We start from the raw sequence: 18,424 nt of genomic DNA, 5'->3' as shown, positions 1-18,424 counted from the left end.
CGTGACCGCCGGGTCAGAGGGCGGCTGAATTATGGCAGCATCCATAGCTGTGTATACAGCGCTCATTGAGCACTGTATACACAGCCATCAAGAAGGCAGGGGAGGTAATAAATCTCCCCTGTCTTCTCTCTGGGAGCTCCGGCTGAAGTTACAGCCACTCCCAGCTTCAGTAGCTGCATGATCTCTGTGCAGCTACTGTGTTCTGACTGGACGTACAGGTACGTCCAGTCAGAACAAGGCAACCACTATCCGGACGTATATAGCCTATGGGCGGTCCGGAAGTGGTTAAAACGGGGGGGAGGGGGGTGTTTAAATTAGAGTACCGACGCCTGAATAGCCTTTTTAAAGGCTATTCACGCATACGTGGGGCTCTATCAGCATAATTTTGCTGTTAGAGCCCCTTTAAAAGCTGAATGCTAGATATAGTTGCTCATGTTTGAAACTGGAATAATGTTATATGACGAGATGGTGCCTGCACTTCAGAGTGGGATCCTTTGTGTGCAAGTAAGATATGTGTTTGGCTTGATGACAGAAGACAGCTCCCTAGAGATACCACGCAAGACCAGGAGTAGCTGGCTATATATGGGACTGTTTAAACTTTTTCTTCTTTGTGTGATTGAGATATATTACACCAAACAGGAACGAACAAAAGACTTACCGTACATTGTTGTTATCTCTCTTCCTTTCTCTGCTGCTATATTAAACCCACATTGCCTAAATAAACTACATCAGTGTTTTTCTTCCTCAGCTGAGAGAGGAACTAATACCAACATTGTGTGTCTGGTGTCATTTTCTTACTGCTGGCACTCAGCCTCATTAATTAAGACGACGACAGTTACCCAGGATTATTGGTCAATTGGCCATCAACACGGCGTCTGAACCTCTAGCTACACCTCTGGCCAGGTGGTTTGGTTCAGTTTGCTATGGGATTTTATGCTGTGTGCAGGGGCCACTATGGGATATTATACTGTTTGAAGGGACCACTGTGGGATATTATAGTGTGTCTAATTGGGGTGTTATACTGTGTGGTGACCAGGAAAGAGGGCGCTATGCTATAGGGGGACCCAAGTTAAAAGTCTGCTATGAGGCCGAGTCTTTTCTAATTACATTTCTGTATATATTTATACAGGCCCACTCAGTCTCTGCATTGAGCAACTTTAATACAATTGAATGTGTTCATTGCACTGTTAACAGAATCAGACCCTGTTCCCATAGTGGAATCTGGTGCTGATTTTGCAGCGGATTTCGCCCCCAACTCAGCAGCAGATTCTTCCCTCATTCTGACTCTCATTGAATGCAATTAGTGCAGGACAATGAAAAAAAAGATCTTGCTGCAGATTTTGCAGCTGATTCAGAGACCGCAGCTTAAGACTCTCCACTGATTAGACTAATTTATTTGGGCCTAATCAGCAGTGGAAAGCCGCAAGGGCCTGCTTATGCTCTGTATCCACCACCGAGAGCTGGAGCAGAAAATAAAGAGGGATCTGGGGTAGATGTTTGCCTAAAATTCCTCTTTACTTTCTGATATCTGAACAGGTTCTATCTACTTGTATGGAATGGACTGTATGACACTCCACTTGGTCCGCCTCAACCATCTAACCCAGTAAATTAACCTCTTCCCACTCTGCTCTGTACTATTACGTCAAGCTGAGCATATATATTCTTTAGGGTGCATTCACACGTAGTCACGTGCCGTGTGATGTGGCACGTATACGGCATGTGAGACCATGTGCGCCGTAAAGGCTCCCATTGATTTCAATGGGAGCCAGGATCATATACGCCGCGTTATTTTGCAGCCGCAAAATAACGCGGCGCATACAATCCTGCCTCCCATTGAAATCAATGGGAGCTTTTACGGCGAGTAAAGTCTCACACGCCTTATACGCGGCACATTACTCCGTGTGAACGCACCCTAATGCTCTGCTCAGTAATAGTACAGTGCTGTAATGCCACAGGCACAGAAGCTGTACCCTGAGACTGGGCAACACCGTGGCTCATTGATTAGCACTGCAGCCTTGCAGCGCTAGAGTCCGGGGTTCGGATCCTGCCAGGAACAACATCTGCAAGGAGTTTGTATGTTCTCCTCGTGTTTGTGTGGATTTCCTCCCATTCTACAAAGACATACTGATAGGAAAAAAAAAAAAGTAAGGGGCTCACAATCTACATAAAAAAAGAAGCTGTGTCACACAGTCAAGGCACGGGATCAGCCTCCAGATTAAGAAGATGCTCCAACGCCAGCGGATTAATCCCCTGTTAAGCGATAGCGATCATGGCATCCAGGGGGTTCGGGAGCAAAATGGTCCCCCCTTCTGACTGTAAAGAGCTACGGTACCGGGATTGATAGCTCTTTACCCGGGGCACAGATCGGGAAAGCCGACAGTGCGCTGAATTCAGCGCACTGTCTGCTTTCCAGCAATATATAGAACTGCCTGTGCTCCGGACCATGAAATGTCCTCTTTAAGTGATGAAGTGAATTTTCCAAGCTAAAAATGGTGTTGTGGTACAAGGAGGGAAGACAGTTGTGTGGTACTTGGAGGGAGGACAATGGTGTGGTACATGGAGGTAGGATAATACACATGGAGAGGGAAGTACTGTAAACTAGTGCTAATTTACAGTAAAATAATGCCATACCTTAGAGCAAGATAATACTCCCTTACAGTACAATAATGTCTTTACGTCCAGGTTTTAGGACACAGATACAGTTAAAAATGGCATTTTTCTGGTTATGTGGGGTTGCATATCAAAAGATGGTTCAAATCCCCATGGGGCCGTCTGCATTAACAGATAAGTATTGTCCATGTAACACAGCGCTTCTCTGTATAATTCCCAGGTTTTGAAATCAGAATAAGATGGTTCCACTAATATTATTAACAGAGATATAAATAGAGAACTTCTACTGACCTGTTTTTCTATTGATCTGATTTTACTTATTATTTTCCCCTCTAACAGAGGGCAGCGGTGACCGGCCAACCTGCTCTAGCAGCGCAATCTCCGGTAACATCAGAGAGAGACTGAAATTCCATTGTCTGCTCGGGCAGGGAAGTTTTGGAAAAGTCGTGCTGGCTGAGGATGCTTCGAACCACCACATGTATGCTGTGAAGATCATCAGCAAAAGATCTCTCCTGTCCAGTAGCAGCGACGAGGATTTGTGGGTGGAACATCGAGTCCTACGGCTGGCAGCTGGGAGCCCCTTCCTTATCCAGCCGGCCTTTGCGTTCCGGATGAAGGTATAGTAGTGACTACTTATATTTTATGTCCACACAGGTAACCAGCAGCAGTCGTGAGTACCTGCGCTCACTGGGGTACTCCGGCCCTCTCATTGCACTACCCAGAAAAATGACCCGATATGTGTAATTGATTGGGTCTGGTACTGCAGACCCAGTTCCTACTGAATTACACTATGTTCACATCTGTGCCCATGTCTCTGTTGTTCTGGTCCATCAGAGAACAACGAACACATGGACTGCTAAAATAACAGACACCAATGGTACCTGATGGACCCCAATGACTATAATTAGATCTGTCAGCTCACTCTTTTTAACTGAAACCAATTTTTGGCAGTCACTGAAAACCCAGCCTTACAGCAAGCAGAGATTATAGAAACAGTGATGAAAAAATACAGAAAATTGTATCAGTCTTTATTACGCTAGAATATCCCTTTAACCCCTTCCCAACATTTGATGCACATGTCAGCAAAGTTAATACTTTTTGAAGGTGGGTATAAAAACAGAGATGAGAAAAATTAAAGCTGGCTGGGACAGAAATGGGTTAATGATTAAAAAACCCCAGATCTCTCCTGTATAAATGTAGATGGCATGATGTGTGGTAACTGTGTCTTCTTCTCTCTGCCCTGTCTTCTATGTCATAGATGCTTGTTCTACTAGGGCTGGAGTATATGAGCTGCAGAGACTTCGATTAACTCCTGCAGCTGAAGGGGCGCCTCGACATCCCCAGTGCAAGATTCTACGCTGCCGAGCTCGTCTGTGGCATCCAGTTTCTACATCACAAAGGAGTTATCCACAGAGACCTCAAGCCCGAGAATATCTTGGTGGCTGAGTCGGGCCATGTAAAGATCACAGATTTCGGTCTCGCATTGGAGAACATATTTGAAGACTGCACTACCACCGAATTGGCTGGAACTGAAGACTTCATTGCTCCTGAGATGGTCGCAGAGGAGAAATATGGCGCCGGAGTGGACTCGTATTCATTTGGTGTCATCCTCAATATTATGCTTACCAGTGAGCGTACATACCATCCCACACTGTACGCCTCAATGCCCTCCAGCGCCTAAGACATCATCACACAGGTCAGTATACCACCATTGTATTATACACAAATATCACACAGGTCAATACACAATCATTGTATTATACAATGAGATTGTATTTTTTGTGTGCAAGATATTTGTAGATATATTGATATTTCTCATTTTCAGCTCCTCCTGAAAGATCCTGCAAAGCGCCTAGGAGTGAATGGCAGCATCCGTAGTCACCAGTTCTTTGAGAATATTCATTGGCTCTCTGTGGAAGCGCTCTGGATGCCCACACCACACATCCCAGAACCATCAGTACCTCGTGGCCATGCCAAATGTTTTAACTTGTCATTTTCACCTCTCACAGGCAGCTTCGTATTCATTTATGGATAATAAGTTTTAGCAACACTTGGAGGTTAGAAATGCTCTCTGTACCCCTGGATAAATCCTTCTGGGGTGTAGTTTGCAAAATAAGGTCACATATCAGGAGATTCCACTTTACTGGCGTTTCAGTCTGTGCTCCAAAAACCAAATAACCCTTCTTCTCTTCTGTGTCCGGCTGTACCCTAATATCAGTTTATACCACATATGACATTACGTACGTTATCCTGGGTACACCAGTGTCATACATGTGGCATAAACTGCAGTTTGGGCACACAGCAGGGCGCAGAAGGGAAGGTTTGTGTGGCTTTTGGAGTACAGATTCAGATGCAAAGTGAAAGTGTAGGTAGTTCCTTCTTATAGGACTGCTCCAGGCAGTTAACATAGGCCTCCATGTCTGCTTTATTAGCAATGGTGCACAGAGGGGGTACCAGGTTACTGAGGAGGTGCCAGGAGCTGTTGTTGTAGTTCCCTGAGGGAATATGTCGGCAGCGTGTACAGAGGATGGCTGTCTTGCAGGCCACATCTCTGGAGCAAGCTGAGTGTCTCCCTGGGGCAACCAGCCAGGATCCAGGGGATTGAGGGGGTGCCACAGAGGCATGTCTTTTTCAGCCGTCTAGAGAGATCCAGGGGACAGCAGGACTGGAGATGGAGTCCATTATAACAGATGTAGAAAATGATCCTTCAATAATGTGCCTGCCCCCCTGGTACCCTCAATACTGTCCCTGATTCTGTGTCCCTCAACATTGTGGTTGCTGCCCTATAGCCACTATATATACTTATCTAAACATGTGCTAAGAAATCCAGCTGTCCACAAAGAAAGAGACTGAGTTAGGCTAGGTTCACACCTGCGCCTGAACATTCCATCCCTGAATCTGCTTGAAAAATGCTGAGAGAAAAGTCTCTGTAGGCTATAATGACAGAAAAGAAGAACACCCTTGATGAAAGGAAGAGTGATCAGATTAAACAGGTGACTGCTCACCTGGTTTGGTTGTGTGGGACACAGCAACCAATGCGCATATCAACCAATGTGGCTAAGAAGGGCAGCTGCTAGTCTCCGTCACTGGTACGTCAGGACAATAGGAAAGGATCATGATGTTTTTGGCCCACCAAGGCAGGATTTATATTGCACTTGAAAAAGGGCGATTAGGCCCGGAACACGTCATGCTAAATAAAGTTGCCTTCCACATCTATCTGGGTGAGTGCTGGTATTTTTGGCTGTCCCCTTGGAGGCCGGTACATCCTTTCCCAAGTCTCTGTAGGCAGGACTTTTCATTCTGAATTTTTCCACATTTTTCATAAACTGGGAGGAAACCATTAAAGTCTATGGTGTCTACGGATTTCCGCAGGTGATACACTTTTTAAGCAGACAGCCAGACGATAGTATGAACCTAGTGTAACCCAGCATGTCTGACTCAAATATTTGGATGTTGTAGCATTAAACTTAAAAAAACATGTACTAAACTATGCAGATATGCAACTTCTACTGTATATAAAACAATACGTGTAGTGGTTGATACTGCGTAAATGACAGATGACATTCTTATGGAGCCTAGAAACATGTACGTATACTAAATTGTGACATTTGATAAAGATGATGCTCGAATCACAAGGCCAGTGACACTACAGGAAGTGGATACAGATGGTAGTAGCTAATCTGAGATAACAAAGAACTTTCCATGCTGTTCCTCTGTGTACAAGCATGAAGCTTCAAGTGTTCAGCCAATTTGTTCAGGAGGGAATATATCAGACCAGGAGGAAACAGCTCTGCTGAAGCAAGCAAGGTAATGATCACTTGGGAAATCGGACCCTAGCATTTCGGGATTGGACACAAAAGAGGAACATTATCATACAGCTTAGCAGCTTTTCTTAGACATCAATATAGCGTATGCCACAAGTGTAGATGAATGCTCACTTTAATATACAATAAAACATGTCCATGGATTTGATCACTGTAAATATATGGCAGCATTGTAAACAAGGCCCTGTATGTGTGGGTGCACAAGACGTCCCTCTGAGAAACAAAAGTTATAACACAGGATAGCTACTCCTTGTTACATTTCTTTCTGTTTATCAGACATGTGTCAGCTGGTTTCACCGACCCAGTCTGGAGCTGGTCACATCATGAATTCTAATGTATTATAGTGATAACTATGGTAAACAGTATGTATGAGAACTGTATACTGTATCCTGCTTCTTTCACATATGATAAGCTTTAGTAAAAGCATTAGACTTCCTCCATGCCAATATATTATCGTCATGAGAAAAAGTGTTTCCTTTATCTGACCAGGTCATTTTGGCAGACAGGTGCGTCCAAGGCCTATTGTAAAAACGCCCTCTCTAATCTTGAAACACTGGTTAAACTTTCAGTGGTTTCCATAGAGACATAACCACAGCTCATTCAGCCCTCCAGGGAGATTATTACAAAGGCTTTCGACAAACAGAAAACCTGTTATGACCCAGAACAGCTGCCTCCAGGTACAATGTCATCAGCTTTCCGGAGAAGTCCTCTTCAAACTTTTTAGCTGAGGTACATATAGAAGAGAAGACATAGCTTTAACCTTCAAGGGCACAAACAAAGACAATCTCAAGTGTTCTTGTATCACACCCGGAAGTGAGAAGTAATTTCACTGCGCTACAAAGTAACAATCTTCCTTGTGTCACCTCTAGAACAAGCTTCTGGCAGAATTAATACATGCTAAGGTGAACCTATATCCAGAACTCTCAGGTAAGACATGTCTAACCCACTTATAGAGTGTAATTTGGTGTATTTAACCCTTGCTTCTCTGGTTTCAAAGCAAGAATATACCCAGCAATTTACTCACCACGACCAATCTGATAAAACCTCCTCCCTGTACCTCATTTCACTTCTGAAATATAAACTCTATGTAAGATATAAGTATATACGTGATTTTGTTTAAGACCATATGCTGCCTATAGATATACCAGCATATATATATATATATATATATATATATATATATATATATATGACACCCAGCTACAGTATGTAACGTGGTAAATCACTGGCTCTGACTCAATCTAGGTTTGTCATTAACTTAGAGTAAGGTCTCAACCTCAGACTACAATATTATATTATATAATATATCAATACTTTGAGTGTTTTTTAGTCCTGGATTATGTTGCATAGATTTCATTGGATGTGATACATCAGGCCCATTAATCTGATAAAACTGTCAATGTCTGATATGTAGTAATTATATGATGGTAAATAGTCAGTATTAGTAATTATCTTGTGTTTTTAGTAAATAGAAATCTGCCAAACCTGATTTCATGAGTTATTAAATTTATGGTACACTCCTCGTAGTACAATAGCTGTAAAATATCCTGGATCATTCTATACATAAAATAGAATACATACAATACTCTCACAGGACCCTTCTTTTCTCACCAAAATATGGGCACATGTTGGCGTTCCTATTCTAGGTTATTTTATATAGTTATAGAATATTATATTATACCTGCTCTCCCATTTACTGAATAAAAATAGATTAACAGAGGTTCCTATGATTCTGTAGATTCTAGAAGGGTGCAGGCACTGTGAAATAGAAGCTAAAGTGTCTCACATTACAGAAGTCTAAAGACTTCAATAAACTTCCGGATAAACAGGAGAATACGTGCCCTGTGTTACTGCACTGCCGATCAGCCAGGCACAGCCCGACAAGTAGTGGTCATATGATTTTACCTCTAGACACAGGCCGCACCTGTACCCGCCATTGCTTCATAAGGAATGCCAGCAATGTATGGTAATCCATGCAGACAAGAGCAGCATGTGACAGCGCCCTGACATGCACATTGTCCACAGCACATCAACATTGTGTATTCAGGGATTTAGCCGAATGGAGGAGGAATATTTCTAGTATATTTTTAGCTAAATTACAACAGGTAAAGATGAGAATTGGTTCTACCCTAATAAAATATATGTGTATTTAAGTGGCTGACTCAGACCAATTTCAATATCTGTAATATCCTCCTGATAGGTCAGATATCTGTAAGTAAACACTGCTGAAAAGTGGCCAAAATGAGGGGCCTGTAAGAGCATTTCTATGTAAGGGCCCCTTCACACGGAGGATACGCTGGCTGATTTTGAACATGTAAACGTTCTGAATCAGCAGCGTTTAAAACAAGTCCCATTGCTTTCTATGGGAGATGACATACGCGCGTTCCCCATAGAAATGAATGGGAAAAGCAGCCCATTCATTTCTATGGGGAGCGCACGTATGCCGGCTCCCATAGAAAGCAATGGGACCTGTTTTAAACGCCGCTGATTCGGAACGTTTACACATTCAAAATCAGCCAGCGTATCCTCCGTGTGAAGGGGCCCTTACTTCTTATGGCTCTGTTCAGAATTTATTTCACACTTACGTTAGAGTTAAATTTTAGGAGTATACAGGGGTGGGCTTCAAATTTCTAAACAACAGGATCTGCAGGGTGTGGTTGTGCACAAGTGTGAATCCAGATTTTTGGGAGATAAGAGGGAAATGGGGCAGTGCACACAGCAAGCCACAACAATTTTTGAGGGGGAGAGTGCAATATGTGGGCCATGAAAATTTTCATTCCATTTCCCCTTCAAACACAAAGCCACACCCCCTTTTTGAGTCCCCCACAGTGCCTCAAGTCAAATAGAGTATTCCCTGTACCCCTAATATAAATGATGGCCCTGTACATTATATGAATTAAACCCCCTTCATATATTGATGACCTATCCTTTGGACAGGCCTTCAATATTACATCTGTGGGGGACCCAACAGTCGGGATCCCTGCAGATCGTTCTTGGGGCTGCCCTCTTTCCCAACTTTGTTTTTAATGAGCTGAAATAAATGAGGATTTTATATACAGAAATGTGAGTTGAAGATCTTCTTTTCTATTTTTAATTTTTTTTAAAGATTTATTGAATTTACAATAAAGGTAAGACAAAAAGAGAGCGAGCGCCCACACCTTGTATCCAGGTTAGTTCATGAGTTTATGTAGCAAATGTCAAATTTTTGCCTTGGGGCCCCGCCATTCCTAGTTACGCCACTGCTTTCACTCCCATTTTTTTGTCATACCTTTGTTGTATATATGGAGGTCTTTATTAGAAGTTGAGAACCACTTAGGTAATATAAGTCTCTCCAGTGCAGTCCATTATGTGAACTTGTGAATTTGTGACTATTGGCAGTGCCAATCTATGACTTCTTTGAATATATACTATATATACTGTATATATATATATATATATATATATATATATATATAAAATTATAGTTTGAGAGCTGAGCATTCTGATACTACAAGCAGATGAGTACTTTTACCTGTATCCCTCTGAAAAGGAAAGCACAGCAGACACCACTTTCCTGTAGAGTGCATAACATCTATACTGGTTCACACCAACCCAGCATAGCCTAAAAAAAACATTCTTTTGGTATAGATCCTTTTTAAGTAGACTTTTGAACATACTTGGTGTACCAATATGTTAGAAGAGCCTTAGAAACATACTTTAAAATATACTAACTTGGGGCTAGTATGCATCCTGTAGGATTGTCACGATCATGAGCCACCTAGAAATCTGCATGAGAAATAACCACTCTATTCGGGGCAGATACAGGCAGACACTGTGTGAGTTTATACTAAGGAACTTGCTTATTTGTCTTAAAGTGCACCAGCAATTGTGGGCTATGCAATTCATTAGCCTATTCATTGCAGGCAGTCTGAAAGATAGTAAGAAACTATTTTAAGAGGGATGGGGGCCTCTTCAATCTCTAGGCTCATTTGCTGCTGAACAGGTTGTAAATTTGGTCTGTCTACCAGCCATGGCCTCGGATGCAAAGTGATCAATTCAGCAATAGGATTATTTCTTATGACTGTTATTACTAGTGTTTTGATAGAAATCTTTGGTTTGGGTGAGAAAGCAGACTACTTCTAACTCCAAGCAAAAATTTAAAGTGAGACTCTGTCTTCACACAGGTTTTCTGTCTTATTTAAAGCTTTTGATGTATGAGTGCTGTTGCCTACCCTTGTGGTAATAACAGCTTGGCATGATGCTGGTACTGGTGGATAGGAAATTTCTGGCAACACTTATAACACAGGGAAGGAGATTTGTTATAGTTGTACTGACATCAAGGCCACAAATACGACACAGAATTATACCCTGCTCTATTCAGTAATATTTTTATAAATATGATACATACAGGAACAATGGAGATCCGGAGGATCTGTTATTCTTCCTGAGCTTGATGAATATACAGTATATGGTAACCACTGTGATCTGCAGTCTGGACCATCAAAAGATAGGGCATGTCCTATTTTTGTCCGTTTTCATGGATCCCTCAATAGACTCAAATCTATGAAGTTCCATAAAAAAAGGTTCCCCATGAAAACGGCTGTGAAAAATGTCTGTTTTTCATGGCCATTTTGTCCATTAGTCGTCTGCATAGAGTTCTAATTGTATATATCCGTGATCCTTGGATCAGTTTGTCAGTACCGTAGCAGAATGCAAGCAGAAATGAAAACAATTTTCTGCAGCTTATGGTTAATGTAGTGGATGGAAAAAGTGCATTTCTCTTTTACTTAAAGAAATGGAGTGAGAATATTCAATTCTATTGCTATACTGCACATAGACATGTTGCTTTCATGACAGTAATGCAAAGGTTGTTTACCTACAGTACAGGACAGGACCAGAAGTTCTGTGACAGATATACATATACAGATATACACTGTTATACTTATAGATCCAGTGTGTATTGGTATCATTCTGTGACCTATAGAAACATTATACTGTACATTGGCTTATTCTCTGATGCAATATTCTCCACTGCTGGTTGTTATACTGTTGTAATAAATGTGAAGCCTCTTAAAATAGACAGAGCTCTGTGAGCTACATGTATTCCATGGGGGAACCTCAAAAAGACTACAGTCATAAAGAGCAGAGAAAAAACCTAGACTATTATACAAACAATGCAATAATGTTTTGAAAGCATTACATATTCATCCATGTCCTATGGTTTATGTTTGTATTATACTTTTAGTGGTGTACATTTGTTATCGGCAGCACTAGGATTACAGTGAGTGTACCTAAATCAATATAAATAAGATTTCTGCAATGTGTGGATGGGATTACACAATATTCTGACACCTATAACTTTTCTGTATACGTTCATTTAGATTTTTTTCTGCTACGGCAGCATGGCAAAATGACTTTGTTTACAGTTTGGAGGCGCCTTATTTGCTTATTTTTATTTGAGATATAGGGAAGGGGATGGTTTGATTTTTTTTTTATTATTACAACTTTTTTCAATCCCCGTCCCTCACGTGGCCTAAATCTGCAATAATTGATTGATGGGAAAATCACTGTATAACTATAGAGTGCTGCCACTGATAGTATTATGTTTATGAAAGGCTTGGGAACCTTGATAAGGCTCCCAGCTGTCAGGGAAACAGGATGGCTCCTGGGATGACATCATGCAGAAGCTGTCTTGTGACCTCATAGGTAATGGGGCAGTGTAAGCCAACTCCAGAATCAGAGAAAACTTTGATTGTGGGCATTAGCGCTAGGTCTCTGCAGTGTCATTCAGCAGACACCCAATGGATATGGCAGACAATATATTTAGAGAGCCAACATTCACTAAAATAGTGTAACATATAAGTTATGTTTTTGCAGAGTTTTATAGAATTTCTCTAGCCAACTTAGTGGTGACAATCTTTTGTCTTGATCGACTATCAATGGATATAACCATGAATGAAGGAACTTTCTGTGTGCTGGCACTTGTCAAAACCCCACATCTGATGCCTGTATTCAGAACAAGTTATCACACAGTGACAGTGCATGCATGACATATGATTATGTCAAAAAAAACCTTTTAAAACAATGTTTCAGTATTAATTATTTTAGTGGTCCTCTTATAATTAGAGGGCACAATTTCCAAACTTTGGTTGTGAAGTATTGCATAGTATAATTACAATAACAGGTTTTGTTTTTTTTTAGAAAAATTGTCTGTTAGTGTTATTAATGGGTTAATAAAGGCACCCATATATCTTTAGCAGTGTTTTGAGTGATTCCTGGGTGTCTCTGGGAGCTCCTGCATTTGTTTACTGGTTCAGCTTCCTGTTATATAACTTCCACACTAACCCCTCTCACCTTACTCCCTCCATGTACTCTCTCCCTGCCTCTTCTCTCTGCCCCTCCCTCCCATACACCCTCTCCCAGTCTCTCTAGCTAACTCGCCCACTAGTAGCCCTTTCCTAGCTACTCAACCCAACCCCCAACCCCATTATATACTTACCTTCCAGGCTTTTTCCTGCGGGACAGCCTCTCCTTCTTAACTGATTCTGCAGGCTCATGTTTTGCACCCATGATCCACCTCTTCTGCACATGTGTGGGAGCTGCACAGTAGAGGTGGATTATCGGCAGCAGTGCATAGAGCAGCACTTGGAGAAGAGGGTGCACCTACAGTATCAGTAAAGAAGGAAGAGCCGTCCTGCAGGAAGAAGCTTGGAAGGTAAGTATAATGGGGGGCAGTAGTAGTGATGATCTGTTTCCGGAAATAGGGAAACTGATTCCACGGACCCCTTTAAAAATTTAGGCTCTGTTCACATCTACATTATGACTTCCGCTTAAAACAAAAGCTACAGAACAAACACAATCAGAACAGCAATTCCACCAAGGTGTCTGTGAGTTGACAACAAAAATATGGTCATAAAATATTGTATGATATTAAATGCAATTGAGGTTTTGAACTGATCCTCGGATGCAGATGTAAAACAGAGCTCAACACAAACAAGGCAGCAGGAGAGTTAGCAGGATTAGGGGCTGGAATTCTCTGTAACATTATAGATTTATACAATAGGCCTCTATACTTCTGTGGATATTTGGTTGACACATCTACAGTTGTTACCATCTGTTTATACCATTATCTAGGGACATCATCTCAGTTAAGTATTAAGAACTGTGAAAATGATAAAATGGTGAAAAAGTCAAATGATATGCGAAGTTAGCAATAATGTTAAAAAATGGTGATTTAGCTATCCAGCATAATGCTTATACTACTACTACTGATTACAGTTAAGATGGCTTGTTTCTGCAGAAGAATATATATATTTATGGGCCTTAATATCATGTGCTAGATAAAGCTATAAAACAAAACAAACATGTTTTTCGGTGTTATAAACAACAATCTTTTATCTCTATTACAAACTATGCAGAGCTGGTTGAGTGTCAAACTACTGAAAGGAATTCTGTCAATCTTTAACCCAGATTTTCCTGCACGTAGAACAGAAGTTTAAGACGTGAATAATCTCTGCTGTGGGGACAAAGCACATTTCTCAAATGTTATTACTAGAGATGAGCGAACACTAAAATGTTCGAGGTTCGAAATTCGATTCGAACAGCCGCTCAATGTTCGTGTGTTCGAACGGGTTTCGAACCCCATTATAGTCTATGGGGAACAGATACTCGTTAAGGGGGAAACCCAAATCCGTGTCTGGAGGGTCACCAAGTCCACTATGACACCCCAGGAAATGATGCCAACACCTCTGGAATGACACTGGGACAGCAGGGGAAGCATGTCTGGGGGCATCTAACACACCAAAGACCCTCTATTACCCCAACATCACTGCCTAACAACTACACACTTTCCACATTCAAAAAAACCTCTATCAAAGTGGGAAAATACCTGGAAACCTTCTTTACTCCCCAAATGGATGGACACAAACCCCAATTTAAGCTCAACAAACAGTAACAACCACCCCTTTAAATCACGTTCCCCATGACAACCACAAATGGAATAGGCAATGGGAATTCCAAAAGCCCTCACCCTTAACTGTCATTTTGAGTGTGTGTGTGTGTGTGTGTGTGTGTGTGTGTGATGTGGTAAGACCTTCCAAAATTCACTTTTCTAGCCCTTAACATGAGCCCTTCCAAACAAAGTTACATGACCTTAAGCTGAGCTACCAGCAGAGATTGAGGCCCTTGGCATGAGTAGAGCCTTGCACCAGCAGTGTTTTTGGCACTTAGGGTGAGTTGAGCCTTGTACCAGCGTGTGTCCCTTAACATCAGGCGGGCCCTAAGTTCTGCGCTTTGCACAAAAGTTCCACATTAACTAGGCTGAATGGTACAAAGATTAGTAGGCCCGAGAACCAGGAACAGGTCTTGCAATGGCTGTCGGATAACGCTTAAAGCACATTGTCCACCAGCCAGTCAGCCTCTACCTCCTCTTACCCAACAGTCTTGTCCTCCTTCCACCCAAAATTCCCAATCTTCCCAGAACAATAACCCCAACTGTCCCTGCTCCCCAGAGCTTTTCTCCCTTCCTTTGACTGTACCGCAACCTGCCCCTCCATTTCGCGATTCCACGGACCTAACAGACGAGTATCTGTGTCCAGATGCTCAAACACTAGAGTCTCCTCCATTCCATCTCCGGTCGATTTGGTGGCGGATGACCAGCAACCCACCCTCATCGACGACGATGAGACGCAGTTGCTGTCAGGGCAGCCAGTTGACATGCGCATTGTGCAGGAGGAGGAGGCGAGACAGGAGTTGGAAGAGGAGGTGGTGGACGACGAGGACACCGACCCCACCTGGACAAGGCAGATGTCAAGCTGGGAAAGTAGTGTGGATGTTGAGGCAGGTGCAGCACCAAAAAGGGTAGCTAGAGGCAGAGACATGTCCAGAGGCAGAGGTCAGCTGCTTTGCCGAAGCCAGGCCAGACCCGGAATGTCCGAAGATGTTCCCTTTTGTACCCAGCCCAGAAAAACTCCCCCATCGAGGGCACGTTTCTTGAAGGTGTAGAGTTTTTTCAAGGAATGCGCCGAGGACAGATATAGTGTCGTCTACACAATTTGCCTCTCAAAATCGAGTAGGGGCCCTGAGAAGAGCAACCTGTCCACCACTTCAATGCACCGTCATTTGGAATCCAAGCAATGGAATCAGTGGCAGGCAGCAACGGCAGGACAAACGTCGCCCGCCGTTCATGCCACTGCCTCTGCTCACAGTGCTGGCGATGCACTCCAGAGGACGAGCCAGGACATCACTTCATCTGCCTCCGCCACTTTGTTGACTTCTCCCTCATCCTCCCCTGTTTCTGTCTTATCTCCTTCTCCTGCACCATCAAAGGCACCATCAGGCGCTTCTTTACAACAACCCACCATCTCTCAGACATTGGAGCGCCGGCAGAAATACACCGCTAACCACCCACCCACGCAAGCCTAGAACGCCAACATCGCTAAACTGCTGGCCCAGGAGAGGTTGGCGTTCCGGCTTGTTGAAACTCCCGCCTTCCCGGACCTGATGGCAACTGTGGCACCTCACTATGCCGTCCCTAGCCGTCTCAACTTCTCCCGGTGTGGCGTCCCCGCCTTGCACCAGCACGTGTCACTCAACATCAGGTGGGCCCTTAGTTCCGCGCTTTGCTGCAAGGTCCACTTGACCACCGACACTTGGACAAGCGCCTGTGGTCAGGGATGCTGCAGTGCTTATCTTTAATGACAGGCAGGGTGAATGTGGTGGAGTCTGTTCCCCGGGTGCAAACTGGGGTGGCCTATCTCCTCTCCCAGGCCAAAATTCATGGCAGGAGTAGACTGAAACCCTACGACGCTGCAACCTCCACCACAGCTACTAGCGGCAAACGCTAAAACACTGGTGTGGGGAGACGTCAGCAGGCGGTGCTGAAGCTCATCAGCTTGGGGGACAGACAGCACAGTGCCTCCGAGGTCAGGGATGCCATCCTGGCTGAGATGGCATTTTTTTTTCCCTGCTACACCTGGGGCCTGGCATTTTTACGCCTGTGATAATGGCTGGAACCTGGTAGCGGCTCTGGAGCTTGCCAGCCTCCAACACGTTCCATGTTTGGCCCACGTCTAACCTAGTGGTGCAAAGTTTTTTAAAAACATACCCAAATGTACCGAAGCTACTGTTGAAAATGCGGCGCTTGTGCGCCCACTTTTGCAAGTGCACAGGAGTCGCTGCTAGCCTAAAAACACTCTAGCAAGGCCTACATCTGTCCAAACACAGGCTGTTGTCCGTCATTCACACATGCTGAAACCCTACAATACCATATCTTGAGCAGGGTGTGTGAGCTGCACAGACCTTTGATGGAGTTCCATCTACAAAACCCAAGGGTTCCTCAAAGTCAGCAACCAAAGTTTCTGCACCATGAGTTTCCAGGGGTGGCAGAGTTATGGCTAGGGGAAGAGGCATGGATAGGGATGATGTCTAGGGGCAAAAGCAGTGTGGATGTGGAGGCAAGCTAAGCAGGAAAAACTGGGGGTACAAGCTAAGGCATGGACTGGGGTGATGTCTAGGGGCAAAAGCAGTGTGGATGTGGAGGCAAGCTAAGCAGGAAAAACTGGGGGTACAAGCTAAGGCATGGACTGGGGTGATGTCTAGGGGCAAAAGCAGTGTGGATGTGGAGGCAAGCTAAGCAGGAAAAACTGGGGGTACAAGCTAAGGCATGGACTGGGGTGATGTCTAGGGGCAAAAGCAGTGTGGATGTGGAGGCAAGCTAAGCAGGAAAAACTGGGGGTACAAGCTAAGGCATGGACTGGGGTGATGTCTAGGGGCAAAAGCAGTGTGGATGTGGAGGCAAGCAAAGCAGGGAAAATGGTGGCTAGAGGCAAAGGGATGTCCATAGGCAGCAAGGGCAAAGATGCAAAACTCTCCCGTTTCAAGAATTTTCCTGACTTGTTTCCCCACAAAACATTCCTGGGAGGAGGGCTGAAACACCACCCTCCTCCTCCTCCGCTGTTAGATTTACCCCAGCTACGAGCTGAAAACGCTGCAACACTGGTGTGGGGAGACGTCAGCAGGCTGGGCTGAAGCTCATCAGCTTGGGAGACGGACAGCACACTGCCTCTGAGGTCAGGGATGCCATCCTGGATGAGATGGCAATTTGTTTATCTCCGCTGCCCCTGGGGCCAGGTTTTTTAGCTTGTTGGAGGGCTCTGGAGCTTGCCAGCCTCCAACACGTTCCATGCCTGGCCCACATGTTCAATGTAGTGGTGCAATGATTTTTAAAAACATACCCCAAATTAGCTGAGCTAAGGGTGAAAGTGCGGCACTTGGACACCCACTTTCCCAAGTCTACAGTACCTGGAGCTAGCCGCAATACACTCCAGCAAGGCCTACATCTGCCTGAAGCACCTACTGTTGTGCGAGGTCACCACACGCTCTAACCCTAGATACCGTATGTTCAGCAGGGTGTGTGAGCAGCAGAGACCTTTGATGGAGTACCAGCTACAAAACCCAAGGGTTCCTCAGAGTCAGCTCCCTCACTTTCTGCACCATGAGTTTCCATGGGTGGCAGACTTATGGCTAGAGGCACAGGCATGGATAGGGGTGATGTGTAGGGGCAAAAGCAGTGTGGATGTGGAGGCAAGCTAAGCAGCAAAAACTGGGGGTACAAGCAGCCGGTGACATCATCACTGACAAGCACAGCTGTCTGTCAGCTGACAGGCTGACTTTCACCAAAATGAACAGACAATGGATAGACTCATCATATACATGTCAGTTACATGACAAATTTAGTGCAATTTGCAAGTCCAAGATGGTTTGGAGATCTGCGGAGAGGAATCTCACCACCTCTTGCGGGTGCCATCATTTGGAAGGCAAGCCCTGGGCTCAGTGGGTGAGAGCAAGCGCAGGATAATCGTCGTTTGGCCTGGCGGCCACTGCCTCTTCCACTGTTGACAGGGCTGGCGCTGCAGTCCAGACCAGGAGCCAGGACACCTCCACATCTGCCTCTGACACTTTGGGGAGTTCACCCTTATCCTCACCTTTTCCTGCCATTTCTCCTTTTGCCC

At 44.1% G+C, this 18,424-nt stretch overlaps 2 protein-coding genes across 4 annotated transcripts in view; one reads left to right on the top strand and one right to left on the bottom strand.

Annotated features, from left to right (window-relative positions):
• Nucleotides 1-18,424, bottom strand: part of LOC142194808 (serine/threonine-protein kinase 38) — a 432,602-nt gene that overhangs the window by 46,499 nt on the left and 367,679 nt on the right. The window lies entirely within an intron of this gene.
• Nucleotides 6,321-18,424, top strand: part of LOC142194816 (uncharacterized) — a 47,236-nt gene continuing 35,132 nt past the window's right edge. The window contains exons 1-2 of one of the 3 annotated variants that reach the window (XM_075264187.1): nucleotides 6,321-6,417; nucleotides 7,304-7,361. The gene's annotated coding sequence lies outside the window, so the exon portion shown is untranslated. Of the gene's footprint in view, nucleotides 6,418-7,060; nucleotides 7,164-7,303; nucleotides 7,362-18,424 lie in introns of those variants that run through there. The other 2 variants (XM_075264186.1, XM_075264185.1) reach the window with 2 other exon arrangements.

The sequence above is a fragment of the Leptodactylus fuscus genome, chromosome 2 (genome assembly GCF_031893055.1).
Source record: "Leptodactylus fuscus isolate aLepFus1 chromosome 2, aLepFus1.hap2, whole genome shotgun sequence".
Taxonomy (NCBI): Eukaryota; Metazoa; Chordata; class Amphibia; order Anura; family Leptodactylidae; genus Leptodactylus; species Leptodactylus fuscus.
The sequence above is the reverse complement of the archived record's forward strand: the minus strand, read 5'-3'. Positions and strand labels throughout refer to the sequence as shown.